At 37.0% G+C, this 11,791-nt stretch overlaps 1 pseudogene; it reads right to left on the minus strand.

The window, feature by feature from the left end:
* Nucleotides 1-341: 341 nt before the first annotated feature.
* LOC141554838 (cleavage and polyadenylation specificity factor subunit 7 pseudogene) lies at nt 342-11,437 on the minus strand (annotated as a pseudogene).
* Between the last annotated feature and the right edge of the window lie 354 nt (nt 11,438-11,791).

The following is an 11,791-nucleotide window of genomic DNA, read 5'->3' on the forward strand; positions in this document are numbered from 1 at the left end:
ACTCAAATCTCTTGGACAGATTCTTCTTCCTGTAGAGAACCATTGTCTCCAGAAAGTTGCCTTTAACTCTTGTCCAGAGAAGTGACTTCCCTTCCTGCAGAGAGCCTCGTCAACCTGATGTAGCGCAGAGACTTCTCCTTTCTCTGGAGTGCTGTCCTCTTTTATCCTCCCAGAGAATGGGTGTGGGATAATGCAAGGGCTTCTGGGAAATACTCCAACCAATGAATTTGCTCCTCTTAGAATTCCAAAGGTGAAAACTTCCTTTAAAGGCCCAAACCAAAGGTCTGAGCCAGAGAACTGTCAAGTCAACCTGAATTCTCACCTTGTAATTGTCCAGACAACCTGAATTCTCACCTTGTCACTGTCCAGACAACCTGAGTTCTCACCTGGTAATCCTAACATCTCCCCCTTTCTTTTGATTTAGAACATAGGATAGTCATGACCTTGAAACATAAATCCATCAATATAGGAGGTATTACACATGATTACATAAATTACATAAGCACGATGCAAGTCCATTAAAAAAAAACATTTACTTCCAACCAGACTCCTTTCTCAGTGGTGCCCATCCCGCTCTCTGTCCTGGTGTCTCTCACGCTCCTGATTCCTTTCTTGAAAATAATCCTTGTGCCTATCCTCATTGTGGAGCAGGTCCCAGTGCTTTTGGATGCTCTCACGGGACCGGCTAGGTGATCGATCATGGGACCGGTGTCTTTTCCTGGAAGAGCTCCCACTGGCACCCACGCTGTAGGACTTGGCTTCAATGCCATGAAGACAGTCGTTTAGGGAGGAGATGAGCACACGGCAACGTTCGTCGTTGGCGACCCGGGATTGTTTGATGACAGCAATGGCGGTGAGGAGCATCTCAATAGCGTCACTATAATCCCCTGCGCTGGCCCCAGAGACAGCTTTGGAAATGGCACTGCTAGAGATTGCTCTGTTCCGATTCATGATCTCCTCGAACTAGGCTTCACACACTGTTGGGGGCGGGGGGCCCAGTTCTCGGCTGCCATGGTGGTTATAGGGTGCAGAGGCCTTGATGTAAGCATCTGGCGGAGGCCCCACCGTAGCATTTGGTGGGGGGAAGAAGGCGGGGTTGAGGTGCAGAGCAGGTGGAATGGCCCCCGGGGGAGGCACAGCCAAGTGGGGAGGCAGTCGGGGAGAAGGGGGCATGAGATGATGGTAATGGATACCAGGAGGCGGAGGAGGGACCCCAAAGCCTGAGGAGAGAGGTGGCAGGGGTGGGATGGGTGGTGGGGACAGACCCATCAGGGGAAGAGCTGAGGGAGAGAGGCTGAAGTAGGGCAGCACGCTGGGGGGCTTGTCCACTCGAGGGGGTGGGGGCACGAGGTTTTCAGTGGGTGTGGCCCGTCCATCAGAATCACTAGAATCTCCGGAGTGGGCCCGCAGCGGTACTCCCCCTCTTGGGACTCGGACGCACTCACGTTTCCGAGCCTGCGCCTCAAACTGCGACAGGTTCTGCCAGGTGGCCAGCCTCACGTCCACCTTTTCCCCGTTGAGAATCTTGCTTGGCAGAAGCTCCAGCAGTTTGTGGACGGAGTTCTCAGAGGCCACCACCACTTCAGCATACCCTTTGGACTGGCCATTGGCTCGATTCTCTGCAAATTTTAACTCCACAACATAGACACCCACAGAACGGATGATTTGGATCAGCTGCTGGTCTATTGTCCACCAGGAGAAACTGCTCACATAGACCGCAGCCCGCTTATTCCGCAGTCCACTGTACGTGTACAGGATTGCCAGCGACTTGCTGTTGGGCTGGGGAGACTGCTCCTGGCGGATAGGAGGCGGTGGCTCGGCACTGCTACTTCGGTGGTCGGAAGGCTGCGAGCTGGCGGCCAGCAAGTCATCGTACAGGTCGATCTGACTGGCATTGCTGAACTCTGGGTCCTGGTTGAAATAAACAGAACTAGGAGATCATTATACACAGCAACAACATGATCAATTCTGATACAATGATCAATTCTGATGGACATGGATCTTTTCAACAATGAATTGATTCAAACCAGTTCCAATTGTTCAGTGATGAAGACAGCCATTTATACCCAGAGAAAGGCCTGTGGGAATTGAGTGTGGATCACAACATAGCATTTTCACACTTTCTGTTGATGTTGCTTGCATTTTGTTTTCCTTCTCAGTTTTTTTTTTTCTTCTTAGATCTGATTTTTCTTGTGCTGCAAGATAACTATATAAATATGTATACATATATTGGATTTAACATATATTTTAACATTTAACATGTATTGGACTATCTGCCATCTAGGGGAGGGAGGCAGAATTTTGGAACAGAAAGTTTTGCAAGGGTCAAAGTTGAAAAATTACCCATTCATAGGTTTTGTAAATAAAAAAAGCTTTAATAAAAAAGAAAAGAAAGAGAAAGAGAATTGCTCATGCATATGTTTTTAAAAATAAAAAGCTTTAATAAAAAAGAAGAAAGAATGATACTATGAGAAGACAAAAGGGAAAAGGAAAAATGGTAGTTGCTTGTTAAAGTTAACACATATTAGGAGTAAATTATAGTGCCAGAAGTGCTTTTGCCAGGTGTATACTCTACATATTTCACTCTCTCCTAATATACTATATTTATGCACTTATCTTGCAATAAGAGAGCATATCCCAGTTTTATGGAGGAAATGTTTTGTTATTGTTGCTTATGATGTTATTTCCCTAAATGCTGTTACTTTCAGTTAATTATGTCATGTGGTTGACTATTAAAAGTAAATGCATTAATGGGTACTCTGGTTTTAGGAGCACAGAACCATTAAGTACCTTGAACCTGAGGTAGCTATGCCTTAGAGAATATGATCTAAAATCTCACTTTTGAAGGAATATTAAAGATAAACCTAGAGTGTCTGTTACATTTGTGCATCATGGTCTCACAATATTTCTTCACACCAATGTAGAACCATCTTCTCATTCTAACCCCTCCTGTCTTTAGTTAGCTATTCTCAAATTCTTTTTCTGTCATGCATAGTTATCTATTCAAATTCATATCCATGAGTCTCCACTGTGATATATTTTCTTAAGTCCAACTCAGCCAAATGACATAAATTTAGAGCAAAATCCATTTTAAAAACAAGATAATAATATGACAACAATGAATTCAACCAGTCATTACTTAGCATCCACTTCCAAATGTCTGTCTCTCTCTCTATAGATATACATACATATATATATATTATATATATATACATATATACACACACATGCACACACACACACACATATATATATACACATACCCACACACACACATATATACACACATACATACATACTTGGAGTCCTGGTCAAGTTTCAGTGAATCCTTCTAAATCATCAGGAAATAGTTCATTTCCCAAAAAAAGATGCTAGGGAAATCCTTCATAGTAGTCATCTTGAGAAAAAATGAATCATTGGTATGGCATGTAGAATGAGTTGTAGACATTGTTGTTGACTTGTCTTGGCACAATTGTATCAATATAGGTTGCACTGATTTTTTCTTCCCTGCCTTTAGGAATGACAACCTCTCTTACCAGCTTACTGCTACATATGCTAAGTGTAGCACACTGCTGCATTTTTCTTTGTGCTTTTATCTCTCTAGTACTTGTTTTTCTCACCATAAACTCCACTTAACCTAACCAATCATGTTCCATGCCAGCTGACCACTACTTTGCAAAGTCTAAGCTCAGGATACTGGGAGAAATAGCCTGTGCTTCTTTCAAAAAGCAATGCTTTTCAAGTCCAAAGTCTTGTGGGGACGTAAACTTTATGCACAGACACCTCTCACTACCCCAATATTTATGTAGTACTTTTATAGTTATATAGAAACAGTTCATATGACTTTATTAGAAAGGGAAAAGAGCAAAGACTCATGACTTGAGGAATAAAAACTGCCAGGCATAGCAGGACAGAAGCTTTAAATGTGTAAGAAAATTAAGGAGTGAAAACTAATCTGAGGGGCAAAGCATATTCCAACAAAAAGAGGGAAGTGAAACAACTGAAGAAAGCTATTTTTAAAAAAGTGAATATACTGAATTGAAAAGAAAGTCATAGGCAATTTATTTTGAGCCCTTTTTATTCCCAAGTCCTTGAGTCTTTATTCTTTCCCCTTTCTTTGTAATAAAGCTATATGAACTAGTTCTTTGTAACTATGCAAGTACTATACATTTATAAGAGAGCATGTCTCTAAAAAGATCCCATAGTTCGACAAGGCTTGGGGAAGGGAGAGTTTTCTTTTCTTATTTAAGAAAATTCTTTTACTACAGTTCTCAGAAATGTATCTATGGGTTCTGTAGCATTATAGAATCACCCAGCATGGGGTCTGATTTATGGAAATTTTTCTTGAGAAAATAATTACAAATTTGTAGATTTTTTGCATGTAAAAACCTTATAAGAAAAAACAATAGTCCCATGGGGATCAAATAAGATTCTATATGTGGAAACAAGTTAGAAACTATCTTCTTTGTGAGGTTGACCTCCACATGATTTTTTTTTCCACTTGGGACATAATTAAGTCCAGTTGTATAACCTGTGATTCATTTGTTCATATATATTTTTAAACCAATTTTAGGGGAGAATAAGATTTTACATGTTTTTGATCATAAAAGCATTAGTTAATAAATATTAATGAATGTGTTAAAGTACTCTGGCCTTTACTTACAATTTCTTGCTTTTTGAAGATAGGATAATTGGAGAAGGTACAAATTCATGCTTACTTGTACCCTCTCCTTTCCTTTATGCTTTTGGCTTTTTAGCACAATTTTTCCTAGGGATCCATTCATACAGTTTTATTTAAAAGAGACCCCAGATGGCTAACTCACTCCAAAATCTTTTCTTTTCACACTCTACAACCTGTTTGATTGATACCAGAAAGTCTAATACTTTGGGAATATATAGCCGTTCTTTGTTAAAATGAAAGTGCTACCTGGGGTGAGGCTGGAAGATAACATTAAACCATAAACACATGTTATCTCATCAACACAGAATTTTTTTTTCATATTAGCTTTAGAAAGTAGGTATATTTTTGATGAAACCTTAAGGAGGGCTGATCAGGTGCAGTGTCCTGAGTTAGGGAGAATGCATTGTGAGGGCACTGGGGAAGGCTTTATATATTTCATAATTTTGTCTACAGCTGGCCCTGCCTGAACATTGGCCACTCCCACAAGATAGGCATGGGAGCCAGAGCCAGAGACTTGGAAGTGAATCAGTATCCCTGGAGAACTCATACCCAGTTCTTTTCTCCCCCTGACCTTGAACCCTGGTTTACATGTTTGAATTGGCAAAAATTTCCCTATCCGTATATAAGCACCTCATTGTATCTTTCTTCTTGCCAACATCTTTTGTGTCTATGTGAGGTAGTGTGTTGATTAGCAGCTTAATAATAGTGACTCTTCTATGTTATTGAAGTTTCCATGATTGGATTTATGGCCTACAGGGGAAAATGGGAAAGTGTATGACTTCAATATATAGCTTCACTATGATTATTTCAATAGACAAGGAATTCTGAAGACTCTTTCCTTGGGAAGAGGGTGGGTAAAAAAATAAACTTTCAGCTTTGGTGGATACAATGCAGGACTTTTCTTGTTTTCCCTGTGGATAAAATAAAAATTCCACATAAACAATATGCAAAGCTTTTCTTTTTTTGTGGTGGAAAGGAAGGGAAGAGGATATTGCTTTGGAATATTTTCAAAATGAATATAAATTTTCTAATCAAACTAATAGAATGGCTCTCAAAATAAAGTAGAGGAGACCTTGAGATGGTCAAAGGAGGCTGAAAATAAATGAGATTGCCTTATGGTTTGCCTCTGAGACAAGATGGAAGGTTTTCATGTTGAAGTATTAGCATCATTACTCTCCCTGGAAATCTTGGCCAGTTCACATATACTCTGTAGAATTCAAGGTCTCGCTGACATATGGATGGCCTGAGGCATGAAGATGCATGGCCCAGTGCCATGAGTGGGTGCAGGGATAATGTGGTTGTGTTTTATACATGCATGTGTGTTTGTCTAACCTTACATCATGTACTTATATAAAATAGGTAAAATTAATCTTTAACAAGGAATTAATCTAATCTCAAGTCTATAGCAAAATAGATAACCATGGACAGTACTTCTCAGTGTAGAAAAGCTATTTTTGATCTCATTTTCTATAATGCATTTTGGAAAACAAGCTGTGTCTATGTGAAAGGAAGATTTTCACGCCATTTAATGTTTTTGCAAATAATATAGACCAAAGGTATCAAGTAGAAAGAGGGGTCATTAAGTGATATAGCAGGATCCTTATGGATACATATTGCTTTAGAAAGCCACCTATTAACATTATCTATGCTTTACTGTGTTTTTATTTATTTAACAAAAATCTAACAATATTTAGCAAATAAAAATAATTCAGGTGTGTTTAATACTCATGATATAGACAAAAGCATGAATGGACAAATTAATACTTTCGCTGTGTTATTTCCTTCCTACTGTGTACAACAATTTGTTCCAATAAGCATGAAGATGGATGAAGCAGGCCCGTGGAACACTTAGAGCTCGGTCAGACATCAAAAATGTAAAGTAATCCACCGAATCCCAGATCATTGCAGGTTCTCCTGAGTTTTACCTTGTCACTAGACTTCAGTGGCTCTGGGAAAGAAAGTAAGACTGATGATTTTGTACAACTCTGTCTGACTTAAATCTAATTTACATTTAAGTCAAGACATCAACTGTAATGTCATCAGTTCTCTTTGAAAATGAACAGTTTGTTTGTACCTACTTTTTTGCATGCTGTCACCTCTGATGGATTGTGAGCTACTTGAGTCAGGAAATGTCTTTTGCCTTTGTATGCTTGTACTCAGCTCATTGCCTGGCATGTAGTATGTGCTTACTCTATTGTGGTCAAATCACATCTTTAACATTTTGTTTAGTTCTGGTCAACATATTAAGGTAGGAATGGGAGTAATTGCAATCAGAGGAGAGTGACCAGGATAGGAAGAGGATTTCCAATTTAGAGATCTTATAAGGGCCAATACTAGAAAAAAATTATGTCATCTCCCCTGCCCCTCAAGAGTTTTATACTATTCAATGCTTGCTCAAATATATCTTCCTTGTTCACTGTACTTCCTTCCTGGTTGTGCTTTTGATATTTCAGACCATTCTATGACTCAACATCTTTCTCACTCTGGAACTTACCATAATAATCCTCTTCAACCATTATTGAGTTCCTTCTTTTCAGGATCTCTACTTTTGGGAGTAGCTCAGGATAGTTATATTTCATTCCTTTCCTGGCTATGCTTCTGGTTTTTCAGACTTCATGGGCACCCTTGTTTCACCCCTGATCTTATTGAGAATGCATCCAACTTCTCTCTACTAAAAATAATGTTTGCTGTTGATTTTAGATAAATATTGCTTATTGTTTTAAGGAAAACACCTTTTATCCCTATGCTCTCTATTATTTTTAATAGGAATGAGTGCTATATTTTATCAAAAGCCTTTTCTACATCTATTGAGATTATCACATGATTTCTGTTAGTTTTGTTATTTCTATGATCAATTATGGGAATAGTTTTCCTGATATTGAACCAGCACTGCCTTCCTCATATAAATTATACTTGGTCATAGGGTATTACCTTGCTGACTAGTTGCTGTAATCCTGTGCTAATATTTTATTTAAAATTTTTGCATCAATGTTCATAAGGGAGATTGATCTGTAATATTTTTCTCTGTTTTTGGCTCTTTCTGTATTAGGTATCAGTGCCATATTTGCATCATGGAAGGATTTTTGGCAGTACTCCTTCTTTACCTATTTTTCCAAATAGTTTACATAGTATTAGAATTAATTGTTCTTCAAATGTTTAGTAGAATTTACTTGTAAATCCATCTGACCCTGGGAATTTTTTCTTAGGGAATTCATCAATTTCAATTTCTTTTTTCTAAAATGGAACTATTTAAATGGTTTATTTTCTCTTCTGTTAATTTGGGCAATTTATATTTTTGTACGTATTCCTTTATTTTGATTAGATTGTCAGATTTGCTGCCATACAGTTGGTCAAAATAGCTCCTAATTATTGCTTTAATTTCTTTTTCATTGGTGGTAAGTTCACCCTTTTCTTTTTTGATGCTAGTGATTTGTTTTTTTTTTTTCTTTCTTTTTTTTCTAATCAAATTAACCAAAAATGTATCTATTTTGTTGGGTTCTTCATAAAAAGCAACTTTTTGCTTTATTAATTAATTCAATAGTTTTCTTAGTTTCAATTTTATTAATCTCTCCTTTAAGATTTAGAATTTTTAATTTGATATTAATTGTGGGTTTTTTATTTGTTTTTTTTTTCCTAGTTTTTTCTGGTTACATGTCTAATTCATGCAATTTTCTCTATTTTATTCCTGTAGCTATTTAGTGATGTAAAATTTTACTCTAAGAATTCCTTCGGCTGCATCTCAAAGGTTTCAGTATGTTATCTCATTATTGTCATTCTCTTGGATGAAATTATGGATTGTTTTAGTGATTTGTTGTTTGACTCACTAATTCTTTAGAATTAGATTATTTAATTTCCAATTAGTTTTTAATCTATCTTTTCCTGGCCTTTTATTGTATATAATTTTTATTGCATTGTGGTCTGAAAAGGAAGCATTTACTATTTCTGCCTTTTTGCAGTTAGTTGTGAGGGGTTTGTGCCCTAATACTGTCAATTTTTGTGTAGGTGTCATGTATTAATGAGAAAAAGGTGTATTCCTTTCTGTCTCTATTCAATTTACTCTAGAGGTGTATCATATCTAGGCTTGCTAAGATGTTATTAACCTCCCTTGTTTCTTGTTTGTTTTATTTTGTTTGATTCTGAGAGGGGAAGGTTGAAGACCCCTACTTATTACTATTTATAACTTATTAGTTTTACTGTCTATTTCGAATTGGCATAATATTTTCCCTAGGAATGTGTATGCTCTACCACTTGGTGCATATACATTTAGTATTCTTACTATTTCATTATTTATGGTACTCTTTTTCAAGATTTACTTTCCTAGTGTATTTCTTTTAATTAGATCTATTTTTACTTTTATTTTATCTGAGATCAGAATTGCTACCTCTGCTTTTTTTTACTTCAGTTGAAATATAATAAATTATGTTTCAGCCTTTTACCTTTACTCTGTATGTATGCCTCTGCCAAATGCATTTCTTGTAAACAACATATTGTAGGATTCTATTTTTAATTCACTCTGCTATTTACTTCTATTTTAAGGCAGAGTTCATCCCTTTCATATCCACAATTATGATTACCAACTCTGTATTTCACTCCAATCTATTTTCTCCCCTTATATATTTTTTATTCTCCCTTTCCATTCTGTTTTTAATAGTTTTTTTGACCCATCCTGTCCACTATCTTATCTTCTATTACTCTTTCCCTTCTCTTATTGTTTTTCCTCATGTTTCTGCCCTTCCTTCTATTTAGCCCCTCCCTTTTCTTTGCTTTTTCTCTTCCTACTTCTTTATAGGATTAGATACATTTCTAAACCAAAGTGAATGATTAAGTTATTCCCAGTTTGAGCCAAAATTGATGAGATCAAGCTTCAGACAATGTTCATCTCCTTCCCTTATTTCCCTTGATTGTAATAGATATTTTGTCCCTCTTCGTGTGATCTAATTCCATTATACCTTTCCTTTCTTCTTCTCCCAGTATAGTCCTTTTTCTTCCCCTTAATGTCTTTTTCTTTGATTATATCACATCAGAGTCCATTCCCAACCTCACTTTCACTACATGTGATGTCTACCCCTCTCTGCCTTAGTAAAGTTCTCAAGAGTTACAGATATCATTTTTCCATGTAGGGATGTAAACAGTTTAAATCTTTAAATAGTAGATATTTTTCCTATTTATGTTTCTATATTATTCTTGAGTCCTTTGAAGATTGAATTTTCTGTTTCATTCATGTTTTTTCAATAGAAATGATTGGAAGTCTCTTACTTCATTGAAGATCTATCATCTCCCCTGAAAGATGATGCTTAGTCTTCCTAATTAGTTAATTCTTGGTTGTAATCTCAGGTCTTTTGCTTTCTAGAATATATTATTATAGTATTCTAGGCTCTCCAATCCTTTACTGTAGAAGTTGCTAGATCCTGGATAATCCTGACTGTTGTTCCTTGATATTTAAATTGTTTTTGTCTGGCTGGGTTTTTTTTTAATCATGGTCTTCAAGAAGACCAATAATTTTAAAATTGTCTCTTCTAGATCTTTTTATAGGTTGGTCATTTTTCCAATGAGGTATTTTACATTTTCTTCCATTTTTCATTCTTTAGTTAGTTTGATTGATTCTTGTTATCTCACAGCATTGTTAGCTTCCATTTTCCCCATTCTAGTTTTTAACATAGGGTTTTTTTCAGTTAGCTTTTGTTAATTTGGTTAATTCTACTATTGAAGGTGTTTCCATCAGTGGATTTTTTTGGCACTTGGGCTATTGTATTTTTCAAGGAATCATTTTGCTTTTCCAAGATGTTGAATTTCTCTTACATAGCTCTCAATTTTTTTCTCATTTTCTTCTACCTTTCTTATTTTCCTTTTAAATTCTTTTATTGGCATTTCCAAGAAGTGTCTTTGGGCTTGAGACCAATTCATATCACTCTTTGAAATTTCTTCTGTGGACATTTTGTTCTCACCTGAGTTGGTTTTTCAGTCTTTGTCACCATATTAACTTTCTATGGTCAAGGTACTTTCTGTTTCTTGCTCATTTTCTTTCCTTTTCTTTTAGTATTTCCTCTTTTTTACTATTTATAGTGCAGCTGTGATTCTGGGGTTAAGGGGGCAGTGTCCCAAACTTCGTTTCCACTCTGAGACTTGGTTTTGAGCACAAGTGCCCCTTGTGTTTGCAGTGGGTAGCTTTATCTACTCTTTCCAGGAAACCACCTGGTTTCTCAGAATTTGCCTTCTTAGCTGGTACTGGGAATTGTTCTACTGGTTTCTCTGCCACTGAGCCAGGACTGAGGGCCTCAGGTGCTGATCTGCCATGATTAAGTCTCTCACTGGCTTTCCCAAACTCTGCCTGAACTGAGCTGAATCCTTTCACCCCAGTGAGAGTGACCTTTTTTTGAAGTTTTTTTCAATCTATCTTGAACTGCAGAGTGGTTTCATTTCATCAGACTCTGTTCAGAGGCTTGGTTTCATATGGTTTTTGAGAGAAACTGGGAGAGCTTGAGCAGCTTTCTGGCTTCATTCTGCCATCTTGGCTCCACCATAATGAGCTTCAATTCTAAGGATGGGGGAGGCAGCAAGAAGTACACATATAGGTATAAAGAGAATAAATATCAAGTGAATAAATGCAGCATAATTAAACATAAGGTACTTTGGGAGCAAAAACACTTGCATTGGGGGAATGGTGGTATCCGGAAAAGGTTTATGAAGAAACTGGTGTTTGAATTGCATCATGAAAGACAGAAAATACCATGAGGCATTGGTGAAGAGGGAATGCATTCCCGTCATGAGAAAAAGCTATTGAAGAAGAATGGAGATAGATCAAAGGTTTTATGTGAAGTCAACCTGGATCATGGAGTATCGTGGATAATGGATCATTCCCTCATATATACATGCAAATACACACATACATACACATTTACATGGTGAGATTGAGATTACTTTAGGCTAGAAGGATATAACATGAAGGTTTAAAAAAATCTAAATAAAGTTTATATTGTATCATAGAGATGATAGCGAGACCCTGGAGTTCAGTGATTAGAGAAGTGACATGATTAACTCTATGCTTAATGATTTTTTTTTTTGCAACTGTGTGTTTCATATACCAGATTGGTGAAAGATGGGGACAAAGAG

Source organism: Sminthopsis crassicaudata, chromosome 2 (assembly GCF_048593235.1).
Source record: "Sminthopsis crassicaudata isolate SCR6 chromosome 2, ASM4859323v1, whole genome shotgun sequence".
Taxonomy (NCBI): domain Eukaryota; kingdom Metazoa; phylum Chordata; class Mammalia; order Dasyuromorphia; family Dasyuridae; genus Sminthopsis; species Sminthopsis crassicaudata.